This window comes from Pseudophryne corroboree, chromosome 6, assembly GCF_028390025.1.
Source record: "Pseudophryne corroboree isolate aPseCor3 chromosome 6, aPseCor3.hap2, whole genome shotgun sequence".
Classification (NCBI taxonomy): Eukaryota; Metazoa; Chordata; class Amphibia; order Anura; family Myobatrachidae; genus Pseudophryne; species Pseudophryne corroboree.
The window spans coordinates 308,673,740-308,681,265 of record NC_086449.1 but is presented as its reverse complement, the minus strand read 5'-3'; the positions used below and the strand labels follow the sequence as shown (position 1 = coordinate 308,681,265).

General features: G+C 42.0%; 4 pseudogenes; 2 read left to right on the top strand and 2 right to left on the bottom strand.

Moving 5' to 3' along the window:
* Positions 1-355: 355 nt before the first annotated feature.
* LOC134937703 (5S ribosomal RNA) lies at positions 356-473 on the bottom strand (annotated as a pseudogene).
* A 116-nt stretch (positions 474-589) lies between these two features.
* LOC134937883 (5S ribosomal RNA) lies at positions 590-708 on the bottom strand (annotated as a pseudogene).
* A 2,510-nt stretch (positions 709-3,218) lies between these two features.
* LOC134937882 (5S ribosomal RNA) lies at positions 3,219-3,337 on the top strand (annotated as a pseudogene).
* A 116-nt stretch (positions 3,338-3,453) lies between these two features.
* Positions 3,454-3,571, top strand: LOC134937691 (5S ribosomal RNA; annotated as a pseudogene).
* Positions 3,572-7,526: the final 3,955 nt, after the last annotated feature.

The window sequence follows — 7,526 nt, the reverse complement described above, 5'->3', positions numbered from 1 at the left end:
AAAGCAAGAGAAAGACAAAATACCCTTGTGTGGAAGCACTCTTTGTAAATTATACTTAAATGATGAAGAGAAGGACCGTTTGAAGTCCTTCCTCTTGATGGATTGATTAAAACTTAACTTTTATTGATTGGCTATAAATTCACTGTGGGGTGAACTAAATATAGAATATTAAAAATTATAAATGTAAGAATCTAGATTTGCCATTGTAACAAATATGGTTCTAGATATAACAGGTGAAAATATTGTTGTTATAATTATATATGTATAGGAATCATAATGTGTACACGTCACAGAAAGGATCGAAGTATGGAGTAAGCTCTGAAGAAAATAGTACAAGAATTTCCTGAAAGAAAATGGCCCACAGCACCTAGTATTCCCTGGAGGTCTCCCATCCACGTACTGACCAGGCCATACCTGCTTAGCTTCCAAGATCGGACGTGATCGGGCGCATTCAGGATAGTATGGCCGTGGGCCAATTATTATCAAGAAATACTGTTGGTACTAATTGAAGGTCTGTGGGTCTGATAAATCCACTGTATATAATATTGGAAAATTGCGGTGTGATATGAGGATTCTCCTCAAGAAAAATGGCCCACAGCACCTAGTATTCCCTGGAGGTCTCCCATCCAAGTACTGATCAGGCCTTTATCTGCTTAGCTTCCCAGATCAGATGTGATCGGGCGTAATCAGGGTAGTATGGCCGTGGGCCAAGTAAATCAGAAAATTGGCAGACACACCTCTAAATTCAGTGATGGTATCTGACAGTGCTTGTAAGCTCCTGTCACTGAAATTCCAAGTGAGGGAGTCTGTGTAAGTAAATACTGCTGCTGTCTTTTAACCGATAGAGCTATGAACTCAGTATAAGCACAATGTCTTTCTCCCAGACTTTCATCAGTCAGATATAGGAGTGGTAAATTGTAGCAATCAGTATCAGTCTTTTTTCGTGAATATTAATACAAACTGGGAAAATCTTTTCTATTTTTTGCTGTGAGTAGCCAATATTATCGAAAAGAATAAAAAGGAAGAAGAGAAAAAGGTAGTCTATGTCCATGTGATAAACAGCAAAAAGACAAAAATAATTGAAAGTCTTTAGCCCATATGTTAAACACTTATGGGTGGCTGATATAGCAATTCTTATGTTTCTATTGCTGAAAAATCATTTCCAATAATAATGAAAAAAACTGTATAGAAACAAGTATTGTTATTAGGTTAGGCTGCATGAATACAATGTGAGCAGCACAACACAAGTACCTTTTTCAGTCTGGTGGAAATAAAATATGAGTATGAATGAGCTTGCAGTGTACTTCTGAAATGGCTGTATAAATAGAATCAATTCTGAGTATAGTTACGGAGCAAATGCAGGGATAATCACGCCAAATAGGTTCTGGTGCGCTGCTTGGAAATGAACATTAAGTTAGAGGTTACCATTTTCCAATGTTGAAGATGTCCCTGCGAACGGTTGCTGGAGTTTATGGCCGAGCTCCGTGCTCCGTGTTCTGTGACCGTGCGGCCGCCCGTTCCCCCTCTTTTCCCCTTACATCAATCATAGCCCACCTCCACCTCCCACTACCTCATTACCTACAATTCCATCACACCATCAATTTATTCCATTTCATTTTCATTTTCACATATTTATTTTTATTTTTATTTTTATTTCATTTTATTTATATATTTTTTATAATTTTTTTATAATTTTTTTTATAATTTTATATATTATATATTTTTTATATATATATATTTTCAATACTATTCACACATTTATTCACACATTTATTTTCATATCTTTATAACATTTACAATTTTTATAATTCATAATTCATATTTCATTTCATTTTATTTTATCTCATTTCACTTTTATTTCACCATACATTTATTTTTCATTTTTAATATCAATTCATTTCACTATTATTACAACATCCACTTATTTCACTATCATTATCATCCTGTTATCCCTTGACACAGTTGCTCTTCCTCAACCAGAGCAAACACTTTCTCTATCTCACACTCAAAACCATTCAATTTTTCCCACATCATCCAATCCTCCCTGCTTAAATGGACACACAGGTGCCCAATATCACTGGGACCTTCGATATTACTAATCCTCCTTGATTCATCTATTAGTTACAACAGGTATTAATTCGGATAAATCTGTCCGCTACCCCTCCAAACCATTTTCACATTCTTGCACTGCTCAATCCGTAATCAATCCCAATTAAACTTCCATCAAACCAAGCTGCAACACATTCTATTAATCAATCCCTTATTATATTATTGGTTCGTGCATCCTATTTAAGGGATCATCAGGTGAGAGAGAACACGGGGCTTCCGTGAACAAGCCTACAGGTGAAACGTACGTCGGAAACCTGACGTCCAACAAGTGACGTCACTGCGGCTTCGCCCTCTCCGGAACGGGCGGCCGCACGGTCACAGAACACGGAGCACGGAGCACGGCCATAAACTCCAGCAACCGTTCGCAGGGACATCTTCAACATTGGAAAATGGTAACCTCTAACTTAATGTTCATTTCCAAGCAGCGCACCAGAACCTATTTGGCGTGATTATCCCTGCATTTGCTCCGTAACTATACTCAGAATTGATTCTATTTATACAGCCATTTCAGAAGTACACTGCAAGCTCATTCATACTCATATTTTATTTCCACCAGACTGAAAAAGGTACTTGTGTTGTGCTGCTCACATTGTATTCATGCAGCCTAACCTAATAACAATATTTGTTTCTATACAGTTTTTTTCATTATTATTGGAAATGATTTTTCAGCAATAGAAACATAAGAATTGCTATATCAGCCACCCATAAGTGTTTAACATATGGGCTAAAGACTTTCAATTATTTTTGTCTTTTTGCTGTTTATCACATGGACATAGACTACCTTTTTCTCTTCTTCCTTTTTATTCTTTTCGATAATATTGGCTACTCACAGCAAAAAATAGAAAAGATTTTCCCAGTTTGTATTAATATTCACGAAAAAAGACTGATACTGATTGCTACAATTTACCACTCCTATATCTGACTGATGAAAGTCTGGGAGAAAGACATTGTGCTTATACTGAGTTCATAGCTCTATCGGTTAAAAGACAGCAGCAGTATTTACTTACACAGACTCCCTCACTTGGAATTTCAGTGACAGGAGCTTACAAGCACTGTCAGATACCATCACTGAATTTAGAGGTGTGTCTGCCAATTTTCTGATTTACTTGGCCCACGGCCATACTACCCTGATTACGCCCGATCACATCTGATCTGGGAAGCTAAGCAGATAAAGGCCTGATCAGTACTTGGATGGGAGACCTCCAGGGAATACTAGGTGCTGTGGGCCATTTTTCTTGAGGAGAATCCTCATATCACACCGCAATTTTCCAATATTATATACAGTGGATTTATCAGACCCACAGACCTTCAATTAGTACCAACAGTATTTCTTGATAATAATTGGCCCACGGCCATACTATCCTGAATGCGCCCGATCACGTCCGATCTTGGAAGCTAAGCAGGTATGGCCTGGTCAGTACGTGGATGGGAGACCTCCAGGGAATACTAGGTGCTGTGGGCCATTTTCTTTCAGGAAATTCTTGTACTATTTTCTTCAGAGCTTACTCCATACTTCGATCCTTTCTGTGACGTGTACACATTATGATTCCTATACATATATAATTATAACAACAATATTTTCACCTGTTATATCTAGAACCATATTTGTTACAATGGCAAATCTAGATTCTTACATTTATAATTTTTAATATTCTATATTTAGTTCACCCCACAGTGAATTTATAGCCAATCAATAAAAGTTAAGTTTTAATCAATCCATCAAGAGGAAGGACTTCAAACGGTCCTCCTCTTCATCATTTAAGTATAATTTACAAAGAGTGCTTCCACACAAGGGTATTTTGTCTTTCTCTTGCTTTCCTCTTGTAGTCAAACTACAAAATCTGTGGGAGCACCACCAAAACTCAGTACTATTTATGATTTACAATAATAGTCAATATTTTGGTATCTAATAGATTTATTTCTTTGCTAATTACAACACATATTATTCAAGCTGGTGCAAGTCCACAACCCCCCTTCCTCTACGATACACAGCATAGCCTGCCTAGGATTGAGTTGGCGTTTGGGAGATGCTGGTGCTGCTGCTGTTGTTGCTGAGGAAGACAATACATCTACCCAGTGAGCTGCCACAGTCATGTAGTCCTTGGTTGAGGTTGTCAGCGGTGTGCCTCTTATGGAAAGTAGTGATACATAACATAGCCTGCCTAGGAACGAGTTGGCATTTGCAAGATGCTGCTACTGGTGCTGCTGCTGTGGGAGGTAATACATCTACCCAGTGGGCTGTCACAGTAATATAGTACTTAGTTTGCCCTGTTCTACTCGTCCACATGTCCGTGGTTAAGTGGACAGTGGGTACAACTGCAATTTTTAGGACACTGAGGACACTTTTTTCACGTCTCTGTATATTCTCAGTATCACCTGCTTAGTGAAGTGGAATCTAGATGGGATTTGGTACCAGGGACACACTACCTCCATCAATTCTCTTAGTCCCACTAATCTAATGGCGGATACTGGACGCACGTCTAACACCAATATAGCTATCAAGGCCTCAGTAATCTGCTTTGCAACAGGATGTCTGCTGTCATATTTCATCTTTCTCACAAAGAACTGTTGGACAGTCAATTGCTTAGTTGAAGTAGTACAAGTGGTGTACTTCAACAGTGACATCTTCAATTTGAATATCAGAAACTGAACTGTGGGTGCTACTTCCAGCACTTGCAGAGGGCGTGCAAATGGTGGAAGGAGCCACCTCTTCCCGTCCAGTGTTGGGAAGGTCAGGCATCGCAACCGCCGACACACTTGGACTCTCCTTTTTGGATTTGTGATACCATCTTAGAATCACAGTTCTTTGCTGTGCTTTTGCCAGCTTAACTCTTATCATTTTTGTAGCGGGACGATGATGTGATCATGTGAACCTGAACCAGTAGTCATGAACATAGGCCAGTGCCTTAGCCGTTCCTTGCCACCCTGTGTCGTAAATGGCATATTGGCAAGTTTACGTTTCTCCTCAGACCATTTAAATTTATTTTTTGAGATATTTTTACTGAACTTTGGCTTTTTGGATCTTTCATGCCCTCTACTATCACATTGAGCATCGGCCTTGGTAGACGATGTTGATGGCATTTCATTGTCTGTGTCATGACTGGTGGCAGCAACTTCAGCACTAGGAGGAAGTGGTTCTTGATCTTTCTCTATTTTATCCTCCAAATTTTTGTTCTCCATTATTTTTATGCAGTAATATGACACAATATGCAGCACAGGACAGCGTATCCCTACACCACAGAGGGCAATCCCTGTAAAAATTATTTTGATTAAATATTAATAACCCCTTTAAATGGAGTAAATAATATACAGCACAGGACAGTACCACTAGACTTATACGGCAGTACGGCTGGAATTATACGGCAGTATCACTGGACTTATATGCCATTACCACTGGAATTATATGGCAGCAGTGCCGTAACTAGGCATTTTAGCGCTGTGTGCAAGAAACGGCATCGCCCCCCCATGCAAGATAGGGCGTGGCTTCATGGTGAAGAGGCGTGGCCACAAAATAATACCAATTCATACTATGGTGCACAGTAGTCTCCATCATTCAAATTACGCAGTCCAGTAGCGCCACTACACCAGGTAGAGACCCTTTTACACATTACGGCAGACAGTCCCCCTTTTTACACATTACGGCAGACAGCGTCCCCTTTTTACACATTACGGCAGACAGCGTCCCCTTTTTACACATTACGGCAGACAGCATCCCCCTTTTACACAATATGGCAGACAGCATCCCCCTTTTACACATTACGGCAGACAGCGTCCGCCTTTTACACATTACGGCAGACAGCGTCCCCCTTTTAGACATTACGGCAGACAGCGTCCCTCTTTTTACACATTACGGCAGATAGCGTCCCCTTTTTACACATTACGGCAGACAGCGTCCCCTTTTTACACATTACGGCAGACAGCATCCCCCTTTTACACAATATGGCAGACAGCATCCCCCTTTTACACATTACGGCAGACAGCGTCCGCCTTTTACACATTACGGCAGACAGCGTCCCCCTTTTAGACATTACGGCAGACAGCGTCCCTCTTTTTACACATTACGGCAGATAGCGTCCCCTTTTTACACATTACGGCAGACAGCGTCCCTTTTTTACACATTACAGCAGACAGCGTCCCCCTTTTTACACATTACGGCAGACAGCGTCCCCCTTTTTACACGTTACGGCAGACAGCGTCCCCCTTTTTACACATTACGGCAGACAGCGTCCCCCTTTTTACACATTACGACAGACAGTGTCCCCCTTTTTATACATTACGGCAGACATCGTCCCTTTTTTACACATTACGGCAGACACCGTCCCCTTTTTACACATTACGGCAGCCAATCCCCCATTTTTTACACATTGCGGCAGACAGAATATATATATATATATATATATATATATATATATCTTCTTTAATAAACACAAACCCCAGCCTGCCCAGAATAGCACATTACTAAGAGTTTAGAGCAGCCCCCAGGCAGCCGGGAGGTATGGGTTGTCTCACCTCGGTCACTGCATCAGGAGGATCATCAGAGGCTGGGCCGCATTCACGGAGCAGCAACCCCCATCATGCTTGTATAGACTGTGTGTGCTTGTACCTTGTGCTATGCTGTGGAGTGAGAGCGCGGTGGTGCCCTGGCAGAAGCTTCATGGCGTCACGCAGCGTGAAGTCATGTGTTGCGAAGGAGGAGGCTGTGAGTCTCTGTGCATATATACATATGCGGCGCATGGAGGACTAGGAGAGCCTTCCACTGCGCCACCTCCATAAGCAAGATATCCATGCTGGCGGCATTTGAGCCACCTAATCGTGGCAGTGGGGGGAGGATCGTTGAGGCCGGAGGGGGTGCGCCCTGGGACGCTGCAGTAGAAGGAGTTTCTTTCCCATATCTACTGCAGCATACAGCTCTGAAAAATGCGGTGGGCCTATTTGGAGTGTGAGCTTGGAGCTGCAGCTCCATGAGCCCCTTTGTTAATCCAGCCCTGCCGCTCCCATGCTCTGTAGTATGGAGCATGGGAGCGGGGAGGACCCGCCAACATGCCCCAGCCGCTGAGGCGGCTTGCTGTGCTGGGGCGGGCTGCGGTTGGGCACTGGAGCTGTACGGAGCTCTGATGCTCCGTACAGTGTTAAACAGGGCCGTGACTGTGCGCTCCCCAGGGCTCTGCGCTGTGTGCGAGGCCCCTCTCGCACACACCTAGTTACGGCCCTGTATGGCAGTATCACTGGAATTATACGGCAGTATCACTGGAATTATATGGCAGTATCACTGGACTGGATTTATAAGGCAGTATCACTGGATTTATACTACAGTACCACTGGATTTATACTGCAGTACCACTGGATTTATACATCAGTATCACTGGAATTATATGGCAGTATCACTGGATTTATATGGAAGTACCACTGGATTTATA